The sequence below is a fragment of the Aedes albopictus genome, chromosome 2, assembly GCF_035046485.1.
Source record: "Aedes albopictus strain Foshan chromosome 2, AalbF5, whole genome shotgun sequence".
Lineage (NCBI taxonomy): Eukaryota > Metazoa > Arthropoda > Insecta > Diptera > Culicidae > Aedes > Aedes albopictus.
In genome coordinates, this window is record NC_085137.1 from 139,009,486 (window position 1) to 139,025,879 (window position 16,394).

The window sequence follows — 16,394 nt, forward strand, 5'->3', positions numbered from 1 at the left end:
TATTCCTGATCAACAACACTACTCCGGAGACCATAGCTTCAGGTCTACACTTGTGATAATAGTTTTTGCCACTACGTTAAGTAGTGTTACATAAGCCACTGTACTTACCAAAGTAGTTAGAGGAACAATAAACGTTGTTATATATTTTTGGGATATTATAGGCTTCTTGTTATGAACCTCAGTTGATAAAAACAAAAACTGTAATTTTCAGAAGGCTTACTGGATATGATAGATTAGATACCGTAGCTTTTTATAATGAAAGAAGTTACCGTTACATGCGTAGACTTCAAGATCAAACTGCAGTGACATACGTGGGACGAGTTATGAAAGGAATGTCTGATTTGGATCGTCTTAAGTTTATTCTGTTAGTTTTAAGCCAAGAATGATTCACGAGGTAAAATCATAAAGAGGAATAATATTTTTTCATACATTTTGAACAGAAACTTAAACTTGGAGCGTCAAAGAACGACAAAAGAAAATTTTCGGGCCAACTAGTAATGAAAAAAAAAAAGTAATCAACAACAAGCAGAATTGAATTATATATCGCACTATTTCCATTCTCGGAAATCTCCTTCTACAATTTCAAATCCGATGCGCTTCCTATGCTGTTGCTGCCTTGCCAGCGCCACCGCCGTTGTTCACATTTCCCTTGAACATGTTTCTTTCGATTCGCCATATCTAGGTCAATGGGAAAACTAGGCATGTGTGTGGATTGGATTGATATGTATAGCAGCGGCGTACACTGAACGAAAATATCCGCCTTAAAACGTATGAAATATCATTCCCACTCACATGAAACAGGATCCGCCCTATTTTGAATGATTACCGCAACCGAATGAAAAATCACGGCTTTTTTAAATGAACCAACAATCATTCACTGTCTTACTATCACGATCCTAACTGCATGAACCATCATTCGAAAATTGAATGACGAGCAATCGGAAGAGAATCATCCACAAACTGGATGATGTTCGACTCGCGCGTGCCCCATAACGCGTATCATACCATCGTTGTATGGGCTTTCCACTGGAGTCCGTCTTATGCTGAAACGCTCTGACATGGAGCCTGAGCGATGGGCTGATTCTTTTTGCATCGACCGGTAGCCATTGTTGGTGCCGTGTTGGTAATTAAAGTAGCTCAATTCTGTCAACCAAAGTTTTCGAAACTGTTCCGGTACATGAGGCTGTGGTAAAGGTAAGAAATTAAATTTCATCAACAGAAAAGTAGTTCTTGTGCCTAAATATGGTAACTTATACACATTTCAGGGGCCATTTGATGTTCAAACAACGCGTTGGACCGATGAAGAAGACGATGGGCCATCGTTACTTCCATCCATTTGCATCATCGGAAAATCGTTCGCCATCGGCCGTGGAACCCAACAGATCTTCATAAAATGTGTGCGAAGGTCAATTTGTATATAAATAATTTATTTCTTTATCAGTGCTTATCTTTTTGCCAGAAAATAAATAAAGTTTAAATATGATCCAGCAAAAAGCTTTCATTTTTATCAAATCATGCTCCCAATTTTTTTTTTCGTATCCAAAGCCATATTAAGTACAATCATAATCCAATATCAATTCATTTCATTCACGAAAAAAATACATACAAGTCCAATAAGATCTTCAGTTGCAATTTAATGCTGAAGTCTTACTGAAATCGGATGACAAATATACGCTTGATCATCATCCTGCGTTCAACTACACCGTCTGATCGTCATCCGATTTTCGACTGGTTATCGTTAAGGGGCGCGACCGTATCAGTTTTCAGACGCTTGCGGGATGAAGTTTGGGTTCAGTGTACTAGAGGCCTCTCCATAGCTTGCCAATGTGAATGGGACCTGTCCCATCGATGACGACGACAACGACAAAGCATAAGCCATCGGAGTGAATAATAGACGCAAAACCCAGAACAAGGGAAAAGTTCGAGGGGGAAAATTCGATGCACATGTAGTTAGAAGCACTGCTACCCAAGAACGCCTGGAAATCGAAGAACAAAGACGACGATGGGGTGTGTACGCGGGGAAAAGGCCTCAGTGACACACATTTGTCAAATTATGAAACACTAAGTGGAAAGTGCTTTATTTGGGAGAATGCACTCGATTAGGGATTATTTCACTTGGTGCCATTTACATTCAGTGCTATGCCATAGAAGGGGAAGATGTTATTGCGTTCCAACAATCTTACCACTTGCTAAGAAGGTCTATGTCTGCGCCAGAGAGTATGCAACTTTGTTTATGCGATAGAGACCGAGAAACACCGATGATGATGACGACGCATGGCAGTCCATAAACTGCGTCTTAAGTTTGTGCGAATAAATGTTGGCGACGCCGCCAGATACTGCGTTCTACAATATTCAACAACGATAGTTAATTGCGCGTCATGCAACTCACGTTTGATTTCTTCGAGGAAAATAAAGTGCTGCAGCTCTACTGCCTACCAATTGTTATGCTGATTAAATTTGTTTCGTTTGGATACGTATGAGGTCTCTCTACTGGAAGCATGAAGTAGGAACTTGTGAGGACCAGAGCGATGTTGGACGCTCTCCTTATCGACTCATCGTTTTGCAGGGTCAAGCGATGACAAAGACCAGCTAAGGGTTGTGTGCTTAGCTTGTGGTGCAGCCTGGGCACTGTTGTCCTTCTGGCTTCAGCTAGATTGAGAAGGTACGATCCGAGCGTCTGTTCACCAAGGAGGTGCGGCTCAAACAGCGTCTGCTCTGGCATCCAGCGGCTGAGTAAGAAACGCTGCACCACCCCAACTAACATTTTCAGCGCTATAAGCTTCAGTCATTTGCTTTCTGTTGTGTAACCATCGAGTAAAAGCAGTCAACGCTGAATAAAAGGAAAGCTAGTCAAATATAAATCATAAACTAATACACGACTGCAAAACAAGCACCATACAGCTACTAAACACGGTTTTCAGAAATCCATTGCTTGTCACTGGGACTGCCTTTACTCCACTCTATTCCAACTCCGGGACATTTCCTGGAAGATCTGAAAACTTGAACACATCGAATAGGAGTCCCCACTAACAAAACAGCTGCTACTATACAGTACAATTCATTATACTGACAAATCCTCAAACCAGCAGCGCTTTAAAGGCCGTTATGCGATTTCATTACGGCTAGAAGCTGTAATAAAGAAACTGTTGGTTTACCAACACGGCTTGTCGGATATAAACATTATTGTCAAAACAAACTTTAAGCGGGATATATAGCTACTACACAAATTCTTTACAGCTATCCATGTCTGTGCTGTGAAATTATTTCGGTTGCTTTTATTGCACTTTAATTCAATGCCGGAAGATTTGCCGGAAGATGTGCAAATCGAGTAAGAGTCCCAGCCACTACAACAGCTGCTTTTATACAGTACGTTTTGCAATGTTGCCAAAACACAAAACAGCAGCGCTTCGTAGCCGTTTAAAGAACACTCTTTCAGCTAGAAGCTGCGAAGAAGAATCTGTTGGCGCAACCACACAGCTTGTTCAATGTAAACATTATTGCGTTTGATATTTCACAAGCTTTCGCAGCAAGATGAAGTTGTGTAAGGTTTCTTGTGGCACAATTATGAAGCCTTGTCTGGAGTAAAACAAAACGGACTATTTTCTATGTTATTTATATATACTGCCCATGATCGCATATCAGTCCCATCTTTGCTGGGTTTCCTATTCATATGGGACAATTATGCGATCATAGGCAGTATAGCAGTGTGGCAGCGAGGACATCATCGGGACCAGTGGATACGGAGATCGGGAGTTCGATTCCAAGTAGCGGCAAGTACTTTAATTATTCAATTTTAAAAGTGATAATTCCAGTTCCACATGTATTGCGTCACGGTATCCATAACCTAATTATATTTAATCGATTAATTTGGGGATGCCGTATAACTATTATTTAACAACTGTGAAAAGGCTGAAAAAGCGCCTTCTCAAGATGTTATTCAGTTAGTGGTTACATTGGAGTCGAGAAAGAGCTATGACTTGGTGGCATAGAAGCTGCTCGCACAGCATGTACAAGTGGATAAGGTTCGCCAGATTCATTGGTATAGGGCTTGCATAGAAGCTTCCGTCCATATATACAACACAGTAACTCAGCATCAAGCCGTATTGAGGACGCTTTGTTGACGTTTACATTCACAATAAATGTTAGTTGGGTTATCCTTAAACGCTCATTGCGTGTGTTCAAATCAAATCACTTTATTCAGATTCATTATTTTCTGTTCAATTATTCAAGATTATTTCCAACGAATTCCAAACATCTCCATCAATTGAGGAAAAAACGAAAAAGCTGTTTTTCCTTTGTCCCGCGTACCTAGAATCTAGGTACTTCGAATTGGAACAGTGTCAATCAGAACCTCTTTTCCGCTCCTGTGAGCTTTTATCATAGGAAAAAAGAATACTTTTCCATGTTTCCATGGCAGTACACAACAGCCAAACACCCTGCTGATGGGCACTTACATATTAGCGGCCTATTTTTGGACGGTATCGATTTTTACTGGAGCCTGCCTTCCTGTCCCGCCCCCTAGCCATCCGTTTCAAGTGGTGGATTTTGTTGCTCGTCGCAATCAAAAGCTGTCTTTCATTGGGCTAGGTTTACTATATTGTAATTATATTTACATAGTTGACTTTCATTGATGAACATATACATAGATTTACGTAAATAACAAAAATAATAAGATTCAACTACATTTTACTTAAACACTTTTCTATAATATTTTTCTTCATTCATGGGAAGCCAGTTCTTCAATTCAAATCAAATCAAATGAAATGTTAGTAAAACAAGCAATAAAATTATCCCGTCAAATCTATCTCAATTTAATTATGATGCAACTGACTATTTCATCGCCTACGGGTAAGTAAGGCGATATAAGGAAAGAGGGGGAGAGGGTGGTTTGAGAAATCTTACGCGCTATACAAAAATATTTGGGTTCTCACACAAAAAAAACTTACCAGAGGAGAGCAGTTGTCGAAAAATCGTGAAAGTTCGCTAAACGCAATGATTCGAATGATTTTTTGTTTTTTTTTTTGTTTTCTTAGATATTGCAGTAGAAAGTGGCAAGAGCAAAAGATAAACGAATTCACCGCAGTAAGAAACAACAGCACTAAGAAAGGGCGATATCCGAAGTACATGGAAGCATGGATAGAAACGATATGCGGACATTTTATGCAACTGTTAATGGAGCGCGGCACAAGACTGTGCCAGTGCCTGTCGTGTGCAATGACCCGGAAGAAAATTTGCTGACAGAGAAAACAGGTGGAAGAAACAATCAATAACAAAAAACGTGCCCTAATCTACAATCATATGCCATTTACAGATTACCTTCAAAAGATACTTGAGCTCATTCTGCGGATGGAGTCATGTGACACAAAGTCGGGGTTAAATATCGAAGTGACGAATCTCGATTCGAATGACATGATTCCCTGTGTAACTCAAGTGGAGAGTCACTTCATTCGAAACAAGATTTGTCCCTTTGATATTCGACTACGACTTGTGTCACATATCACTCCATTCGCAAAATGAGCCCAACTGTCGCGTGTCGTACTCAATAGACTGAGACCACTTGAGAAGTCCTCCGTCGGCGAATACCAGGCTGGTTTTCGCACTGCAACAAAACATGCCTCTCAGCTTGTTCTATTTGACGGCACGAAATTCCCAAATGGAGGAGAACGTGTCTCTGGAGCCGACCTACTGATGCTCTATTAACACTTCCACAGTTATTACCTGAAAACATCAAACAAGACAATGACCTGAAGAACTACATCGGTAAATTGAAATATACAACCACGGGGTACCGGGAGGTTTCCTCGCCTTTGGTAATAGAACCAGGCTCTGTCGCTTGCATATCACTGGGAAGATTCCTTCGTCCAGACATTTCTGCAAAGCAGATCTCAACATCCCGGGAGCCTCTGCATCGACGATTCAGCATCTCTGAGGACTACACCCTAAAACGAAAGTACACAGCGAATGAGTAACTTGCGAAAAGACAAAGGATTTTTCACTCATATTTGCGTACGACTGGATCAGCACAAAAAGTGTGCTGATCCGGTGTTACACAAATTTGCGTGAATTTTCACACAAGTTTGCATGAAATCTTTTGTCTTTTAGATCGCTGCGTGAAAGTTACTCCTTGCTCTGTGTACATCGATCTTTCCGTGTAGTACCGGAGAGTGTAGACATGACATCATCTACCCTAACTACTTGTTAGGCTAGAACAATAAAATGTTAAATGTACTTTAGTACCAACATTAGCCAGATCGATATCGAGAATGGCCAACGTCTTTTGCAGGATTTGACTCGCCGATTTGTGAAACGGCTTCCCCATTCCACGGCCCAGGCATTGAAGTAACCCTCTATTAGCACCAGACTTCGCCATGTCAGCTCTGCCGTCATAACTTCAACATCTGCGTGAACTGCTCTATCGACCACCGAGGAGGCGCATAACAGCTACAGAAGAAGACCCCGTTCAGTTTGACGACCACAAAGCCCTTGTAAGAAGTAGACATTAACTCCTACACGGGGTATACATCCGTAGTCCATATCGCTGTCATTATTTCGGACCCATCTGCGACCCAGTTGCCGAGGGTACTCGGTATGGGTCCGCTGACACATCAGTTGTTGGATTGCGTCACAGTGGTTCAGATTCAGTTGCGGTACTTGCACTGTAACTTGACAGCTGTGGTTCTTCTGAAGGCCGGCCTCCCGGCCCCGTTGGGTGCTTGTTGGAATTCCCGGAACAAAACAAACACTTGAGATGATTCGTGCAGCTATGTGCCTTATGGCCTTCACATTCACATCGCCTACACACAGCTTGCTCCTGTCAGGGCTTTTTAAGTTCAAAAACGTCTAATATTGCGCACGTTGGCTCTCAGATCCACGAGCTTGATGTCGCTCCACATCGCCTTCAAGACTTCCGAGTACTTAGACTCTTCAGTCTTGATGACGAGCGCATCACATCACCATTCTCGCGCATCGCCTATCCGGTATCTATGCGACCCCCTTCTTCACTACCTCAGGATCGGCATATGCACATGACCAGTCGCGACCAAAACACTTGAGTACCGAATTGCGAACACTTCTCCCCACTTTATTCAAACTTTGTGAACACAGGTTCCTTTATTATTGTGCGTTTAGCACTAAATTGATTTCCGAAAAAACTTCATTGACTTCCGCTGCCTTTCCTATGCGTTAAACATTACGTCGGAAGTAGTGCGCTGTATAGAAAACCAGATTTACTGTACAGCGCACTACTTCCGACGTTACGTTTAATGCATAGGAAAGGCAGCGGAAGTCAATGAAGTTTTTTCGGAAATCAATTTAGTGCTAAACGCACAATACTACCTATCATACCTCAACTTTCTATCTTTATCTTTCGGCGGAATTCCTCCTCCGTTCCTCAACCACTCTAGAGTCCCTATAATTAGAGTCTGGCGGACTGTCACTTTCGACCGGAGCCAATCGAGCATGACGTCATGGTGTCCTCACCGATAAATGCTACACCGTGACGTCATGCTCGATTGGCTCCGATCGAAAGTGACAGTCCGCCAGACTCTAACTAGACTGACTCTAAACCACTCCTCCACCTTCCTTTGTCATCGCTGACTCGCTCCTCTCGTCCGGCGACGCTACGTCCGCTTCACTTTCTCCTTTCGTTAGCATAAATGCCGAGCGTTCGCGGTCGTGGCTTGACGATGCCAGGAAGCTCCGGACAAAAAGGCGGCGCTCGCAAATACCAGGTGTCGTCGTGTCGTGAAACTGGGACACACAGCTCTTTGTTCGTAGGGTTTCCGCCCTACGATTGGCAGTCTCGGTTGTCGTGGTCGAGAACTGGGCCTGGCTGGGAGCCAGTAGGACCACGCAAGGGCTTTCGGGTGTATTCCAAGGACTCCAAGAACTACATCAAGAAAACTACGGGCAATTTGGAAACGTGGCGCATTTGTGATGGAGACGATTGGGTTTCTGGCCGAGGGTATGTTACCTGAATATTATACGTTGGTAAGCTTCCTCTGCTGTCTCTCACTTTAAACTTTTCTCTGGTATTTTTGGATCTCCAATTAACATAGTTCTACATAGTCTGCTCAATTTGGCTTTCAGTTAGATAGTGATGTGGAGCAATGGCACAAATCTCGGACAGACAGACACCATTGACTGGTTACAGCACCTACCACTCTACGTTTCTTTGGCCTGGTGTCCCTACGCTCCTGTACTTCCTCCATTCGCACAACAGTGCCATCTGAATAGGAAATCTAGCAAAACTGGGACTGCTATGCGAATAGGGGCAGTGTTACCTCCTGTAACTATATCTTCTTCATGTGCTTAACCAAGACCATGTGTCCCTGCCGGGATATCTTCCACGTCCGTGATATCATCCTGGTTTTGACCTTTAAAGTCGCTTCAGCGGTGAGGGAATCCTCACTTGAATACCCTCACCAAAGACGTCTTCCGACACCCTTTTGCGATATCCCTATAAGGCAGCATCCATTTATTACGTAACGCTAGAATCGACATTTTTCGACCAAAGCCAAAACAAGAGACGATCGCTGCTGTTGGATGTGGTTGACTCTGCTTTGAACGAGGGTTGGCTTGAGTGGCTTTTGCGTGAATCGATTATGTTTTGATGGACTGCGTTTGTCGTATGAAGTGATGGTTAGGGCGAGTGTCATTCGACATTGACCCTCCTGAAACTGCACAACCCTGCTTACCAATAAACAAGTCGAAGTTGAAGTGCTCCTTCCAGCTGGTTTTCACCATTGATTTGTCTGTAGCACAGCATAAAACCTCCGCATATCGTTCCGATCCAACGTTTCAGACATCACACTCTATTCGTGTTGCCTTTTCTTGATACGGTGGATTTATTGCCCTTCCGCTTTTGCCACACTGTGTTACGCTATCTGTTGAGCAGGCTACTAGTCACTAGATTCGACTCATCGCCACATCCTTCTCGTTTCTCGTTGGATACTCTCTATTGCACCAGTCATTTCGTTGATATCATTCAGCGGATCCTCTCATCCCTTACGATGTTGACTTGTTGTTGACATCCGTTGTAATAGGAATCAATAGCAAGCCTTATGGAATGGAATTCTTCAACACATCGGTAGACAAATGAACGAATAGGAGCTCCTACATTATTTACGTTTAAATATATTTATATGAATCGTTCAATATATAGTTTATCATAATGTGATTAATTGCTAACAACGCACACCTATCAACGCTTAACTTCTAAGACACAATTACAGTTATTCTAATATATAATTCCGCATCATCTAGTTGCATGTACTGTATACAGCCTGGACTTCTGTAAATTCTAGCGCCATGTGCATTTCAATTTCACCATCGCATTAACGCCGCATTGTCTTCGACCAAAATCGCTAGATGAAAAGGACATACATACACACATTGAACACTGACCACGCAGACGACATTCACGAGTCTTTTCGCTTGTTTTTGGACCATCGGTTGTACAGTTCTAGACTTGTTAGCTCAGGAGACAGACATTATATTTTACCGCAAATAGGCTAGTGTGGCTATGAACATGATATAAATATTGTTAAAAATCCATGATGCTATTTACAAAAAGATGGTATTCTTTGCAACTAAAACAAACTGATAGGCATAATCCCAAAATGTTTCCACCTTTAAATTCATAAAAAATACACTTTCTAATGCCATGGCTCCAGTCTGTATGAGATAGTCTAAAACAAAACCAAAAAAAAACGAGTGGTTCGTGTTCCACACACAGCAGTAACGGTAGGCGTCAACACCATCCCATCACACTGTTAAAAATGTTATTTTCCCTCCCTCGTGTCCATTGCTATAATGTAGTTTTCATACCCTTAACAAAAGTGTACTGGTTCTTTTCGCTTACACTTAAAACACTAGGCGCTACGTGGTACGGTGTTATGTCAGCGTTTCGATCAACCGACATTCGATCTAGTTGCACTCGGCAATTTCCGACTCGACGTTCGGCATCTGCGGTTGGCTTTTGGATTTGACCACCATGCACGAGTTGGCCACCGATTCGAATAGTCTGCAAAAGAAAAATAGAACATTTACTTATTTGTTTGGCACAGAGGAGGGGATGAAAAGAACATACTTCTCAATTTCTGGTGCACAGTGCACAAAGTCATGGTCCCAGAACTTGTACGATGGATTTTTGATCAGCTCGATGAATGTAATCAGCAGTCCCCACGGATGCGGACGGTTCACAATCAGTCGTTCCAGCAGAACGCGGGTGATTTGCTCCTGGAAGGGATATTGCGATTATTCTAACGATTCTTTCACATTCGGGCGTAACGAACGTTTGATTGAATGCACATGTCTTGGTTGAATGGAATATTGAAATTTAACAATGAGCAATTTCATTCGGTAACATTTGGTATGGAGGATGTCGAATAATGGGGAAACACAAAAGGTCGAAACAAGGAAGGACGAATTTGAATTTCAGCAAAATGTAGCCGATCATTAGCAAATGCACTGAACAATTTTGCTAAATTTCAGCAATTTTTTCGCTGAAACCTTCATTTCGGATTAGGATTTAGGTTCGCTATTTTTGAGGCCGGTTTTTTATTTTGATTTAATCAATAGGATCATGCCGAGAGTATGTGGATCCGAATCCTGCTTGATCCATAGGATCTCTTCGTAAGGAAGAAATTATTAATTACGTAACATTTTTTTTTTCTTTCTTGATTATTACATTCCCTTCCTCCATTGTAGAATCCACTTCCCCCTACATGGAGTAAACCTAACAGGAATTCTGCGTCAATTTTCTGAAAGAATGCAGTTGCTTGGGAAAACTCCCATAATAATTAGGAATAAAGTTAGAAAAATGTGGAGAAATCTCAGACGATGATTTGGTAAAATAATCCCTGAAAAACTTCGAAAGAAGTTCCACACGCAGAAAAATAACACATATTAGAACCAAAATTAAAGAGGCTTTGTTACTAAGTCGCGAGGTTTGTTGAATCAATAAAAATATTTCTTTGTTTTCAATTTTGGAGAATGCATAATGCCAATATGAGCAAGGTAATTCAGTTTTACCCTCAGATTTTCAAGATCAGATCTGGTCGTGAAAGATAACTCGCTATCAGTACAGCATATAATAGCAGTACCCGTGTTCGATTCTCACTCGCCTTTTTTTATTTCGCTTTCACTTTCAAACAAAAATATTTTGTTTTTGAATCTAAGTCCATGAATATTTATTTCAAAAAAATATAGCCTTTGAAATTGCAAAATTACTTACATTCAAAGCAATGATGTGATAAAATCAAAGTCAACAAGTAGGTATTTGAAACTACAATCAGTGCCGCGGAGGCTCGATTATTAAAGCAATGAAAATAATACTTTGAAACTAATACCAAATGTATTTGATTCAAAGCAAAATGATATTAAGCCGTGGATCAATGGTTTATTTTCTTTGATTCAAAGCACTTTATTTTTGAGTTTAAAATATTTTTTTCTGCGTGCCAGGAATCTCGGGAGATATCTTTCAAGAAAACTCGGGAAGAATCAATGATATAATCAGTTCCATATAACATTTAATTGAAAATCCATGAGTAACTGGAATATCTTTTGCTATTGCTTAAGGAATTACTCTTTTGATATCTTTTCAAACTCCTAGAATTTAAAAACCCATTTCTGCTGAGATACCTCCAAACATTCTCCCAAAACTTTCTTTTTGGCAATTATTACGTACATTCAGGAATTTCATCTGGAATCCTGACGGGGATTTTTTAAGAAACTTCAATAGGAATTCCGCCGAAGATTCTTCAAGGAATCATTCCAAGGAACGTTTGAAGAAATTCCTCTACGGATGCCTTCAGTACGAGTGTAATATGTACACTCGCTATGCCAGTTATTTAACTTAAGTAACATTTACCTTCATTTCTAAATGGCAATACAGTGGGGACGCGATTTTGTCTACCCCCGATTTTGTCAGCTTTTTGACCCGATTTTGTCAGCCTTTTTTGAAGAAAAAAATAAATTTGCATTTCATTCAGAATTTCCATTTTATAATCATTATTAATGCAGTTGATGTCTTTAGACGTCATAGAAAAATTATGCAATGAACAAAACTCGTGTAACTTTTGAAAACGACTAGATTTTTTTTTTTTTTGAAAACTAACACATTGAGGCAATTTTAGCACCCAACTCTCGCCAATGTTTTAAACCAATATTGTTTTAAATTGCTAAAAGATTCCAGCTCTCTCTCTTCTTGGCGTAACGTTCCAACTGGGACACAGCCTGCTCCTCAGCTCAGTATTTTATGAGAACTTTTACAATTTTTAACTGAGATCCCCAACAGCTAATGTTTATTTTGCATTTGCACATATATCGTGTGGTAGTCATGAAGATATTTTATACACAAGGTAGCCGGGAATCAAACTCATCACCCTCAGCATGGTTTTGTTGATTGCACGTGCGCTTACCACATCGGCTATATGGGCTTAAAGACTATTCTTTTTAATTTCCTCTGGAACAGAACAAACAATTAACGCTACCTGTTGTTGTGATTACAAGTCAATCTATTTACTTCTTTCCGGCATCTCTGGGATTCCTCTAGGTTTACTTGTTTGAATTAATCCAGATAGGCTAACATTTGAAAAGGGCGCAACAACCATTTCGAATTTTTGCTTCTCCCTTCCTTCTGAGCACATGGCCCATTTTTCATGTAATCTCTGACCAGTAACAGATAGATCAGACTCAATTCTATCTGAGAACGGGATAAGTTTGCATAAATAAATTGAAATACGCCTAGACGGGGTGGAGGAAGTTGAGACATGCAATGGTTGTTCCGCCCTCTTTTACATGTTTGTCTAGATTTATTATGAGATTTGTATTGTAGATTTCCTGCTTGGATTGCTTAAAAAATTTCTGTGAGAATTGTATTCATTAGAAACCCTTAAGGGATTCCCCCAAAAATTCTTGCTGCGATTTCTTCAAGAACTTTTGCGTTGTTTCTTGTAAGAATTTTTGCTGGTATTTCCCCAAGAATTCCTTCGGAAATTTTTAAGGGAATTCTTCTGGGAATTTTATAATGATTGATTAAAGTGTGTCTCTTAAAGATTTTCTCAGGCATTCCTCCTGTGATTTCCCCCCTTGAGACTTGTTCTGGAACTCCTGCTAGGATTCCTCCAAAAGTTTTGCTGATATTCTGACAGCATTTTTTCTCAAAAATTTTCTACATGAACTCCTACAGCGATGTATGTATTCAGGGGTTTCTCCAAGGATTTCTCCAATAACTCCTCCTACAGTTGCTACGTGGATTTATCCAGGGATTTTCCTAGCGATTCTTTCAAGGCATCCTGCTGGCATTTCTCCATACATATCTGTTTGGATAGTCCTGGAACTTCTGCTGGAGTTCCTCCAAGAAATTTTCTGGAAATTTCTATAAGAACCATTTCAGACATTTCACTAAGAATTGTTCATGCACTCTTCCTATGATACCCCCAGGTTGACGAAATCCTGTTGAGTTTTCCGAAGTTTTCAGAAATTTTTGCTGGTATTTCTGTAGGACTTTATCCAGTAATTTCTACAGGAACTCCTCTAGTGATGTATTATGAGAATTCTATAGATACTTCTGCAATAATTCCTATATGAATTACTGCGTGCTTTAGTCCATGAATAAATTTACGGAAGGCCCAAATTACCCAAATAGAAGAGAACGTGCCCCTGGAGCCAACCTACTGATGAATAAATCTAGCGATTTTCCTAGGGATTTTTTTTATGAATTCCTCTTAGGATTCCTTCAGGGATCCTTCTAAGAATTTCGTAAAATGTTCCTCTATTAATGCCTTCAGTAATTACTCATACAATCATCACTATGATTCCTCTGTTAGATTTCCCAATTGGGCATCCTCTATGGATTTCCCGGGGGTCCCGCTTCAGATTTTTCCAGGGTTACCTCTTGGTATTTCTTTACGAAAATCCCTTGGTATTGCTGCTGAAATTCCTTTAGAAAATTTCGTTAGAAACTCTTCTGGAATTCATGCTAGAATTTAACAATTCATTTCTGCTATTGCTTTTTTTTAACTGCTCCAGTATTTTTTTTTTCAGAAATTCCTCCATGCATTTCTCAAGGAGATTTCTTCAAAGATTGCTGTTCGCTCCCAACGCGAAGATCAATCCTGATTTGACCCCCTTTCCCCGTACAACTAACCTCGAGTCGCCGCGAGTATTTTACGGCTCCAATCCCAACTAACAATCACCCAATTTACCCTCACACACACACCACATCGTTTGTTTGCCTCTCCAACCGACCGAGAGACAACGTGAACGAGCAAGGATCGACCGACCGACCATGCATGTGTTGCGTGTCCTTATGTACCAGCCACCGACGACGCCCGAACCATCGCACCATCATTATGTGCATGGAAGATTCCATTATCCCCACAGCGCTGCGCAGGCAGTCTTTTCTACCTGCCTTCTATCCTTGGAAGATTGCATGCGCAGAGAAGAAAAATAGTCTTTATTCAACCCCCGATCTGAACACACGTATCAAGAGAAATATAGTTAAGTAGTTTTAGTGTGAAACCGCCTTTTCCTCCCCAGTGGAAGCCACAGCCTTTCCAAAGGCTAAGTGTCCCTCCTTCCCATCGAGCTACCGGTCCTGTGTGTCTGTTCCTCCGACGGAACAATTGCAATAGGGATTCTTTCAATGATTTTTCAGCAAATGCTAAAGCAATGCCTCTAGAGATATTTACGGAGATTGCAGTAAGGATTCTTTCAGAAATTCCTTAAGGAATTTATCCGGAGCTCCTGTAAAGGTTTTTGCAGAAACTACTTACGGGATCCCTTCGGGAATGTCTTGAGGGTGACTGTTCACCGCAACAGCCCCTCGTTTTAGGCTCTTCCATCGTGAGCCACAAAGAGCGAGACCGTGAACCACTGTCAGTCGAACATGGATCGTCAAACTACGGTGAGCCGTCAAACCCGATGACGAGCAAAATATAATAGTCCACAAACGATAGCGTATTGGAATAGATGGTGAAACCGATATCGTAGACTACCAAAATTGTTTATCTTTTTCTCGATATTTGCTAATTCGATTAATTTGTTTTAAGTCCGAAAGGTGAATTATATTATTGAATTATAGAAAACGCAATTAAAATGTTGTGAAATATTACAGGCTTAACATTGAATCTTTAAAACCAGTTGTGTGTAATGTAAGGTTAATACGAGCGGAGATTGAATTGTGAGTAATTCTAAAATTAGTTATTACTTAATCCTAAATAAAAATTTTTCCTAGCTTTAAGCTGATCACACCTAATTTGGTCTTATTGGTCATTGCTGAAGAACTCCCATCACACCTACCACAACAGTTACGTTCCGTATATCCTCGAGAAGTTTCTCTAAAAAATTCCCCGAACATTTCTTCAAAGATTTCTCTAGAGATTTTTTAAAGATAAGGCTCTGGAAATTAAAGTGAAAAGGCAGCGGAAACGTAGCTAATTCGGACAGTATGAGTGTCTATACTTGTCAATCAGATGTTGGTTCATTTTCATTCGTTGACAGCTAAAGATAGATGTTATGATTTGAACTGCGCTAACCAGTGTCAACTGTCTTCTGTAGACCACAATTTTGCTAAGCTAGGAGAAGGCTGTGTTCCAGTAGGGATGTTATGACAAGAAGAAACATAAATAAAAGATTGAATAGTTCTGCTGTAAAAAAGTACTGAATGTTAACTTTGCCAAATACCATTTTTTTTACTGTGCCCTTAACACCCTTTCATTTTTTTACTACAAAAGGTTCGTTCAAATATTACGTAACGCAAAATTTGGCAATTTTAGAAATTTAAAAAAATGTATGAAGCGTAACAAACAAATAATATGTAAATGGGGTCCATAAGTCTAGTTATAACATTCAACCAAGCGTTAAACATTCCACCTGTTTTGTTTGTCCTGAAAATCTATATATATCTATATATATCTATCTATCTATATATATAAAAATGAATTTCTGTCTGTCTGTCTGTCTGTCTGTCTGTCTGTCTGTCTGTCTGACCGCTATGGATTCGGAAACTACTGAACCGATCGGTGTGAAATTTTGTTTGTGGGTATTTTTGGGACCGGGGAAGGTTCTTAGCTTGGTGTGAGACCTCTCCGGTCCCTGGAACGGGGGGCTCCCATACAAATGACCTTGCGGGGAACGTCCCTATGGAGCTGCACGTCAAAAAACACAGTAGGCAGTACGACGTTTGCCGGGACAGCTAGTGTCCCTATAAAAGCTACTCGTAGCTAGCAATTTCTAAATGTTGTACATACGTCTCTATTAATGAAATTGAATTGTTCTCAGTTGTAAGGTTATCCAAATCTCTGAATTGTTAATGTTAAGTTCTTTCTTTAAAATAGTGTTATTAACTACAGAAAAATAAATTGAATTGAATTGAAAAAATTGAAATT

The 16,394-nt window shown here is 40.5% G+C and overlaps 1 protein-coding gene and 1 long non-coding RNA gene across 2 annotated transcripts in view; both read right to left on the minus strand.

Annotated features, from left to right (window-relative positions):
* LOC115253744 (lipopolysaccharide-induced tumor necrosis factor-alpha factor homolog) overlaps positions 1 to 16,394 on the minus strand; it is a 329,801-nt gene that overhangs the window by 173,903 nt on the left and 139,504 nt on the right. The window lies entirely within an intron of this gene.
* Positions 9,113 to 11,606, minus strand: LOC115253441 (uncharacterized). The gene is made up of 2 exons (XR_009997503.1): positions 10,091 to 11,606; positions 9,113 to 10,024 (listed from the first exon to the last, which is right to left on the minus strand). It is a non-coding gene; the product is annotated as an uncharacterized LOC115253441 (long non-coding RNA).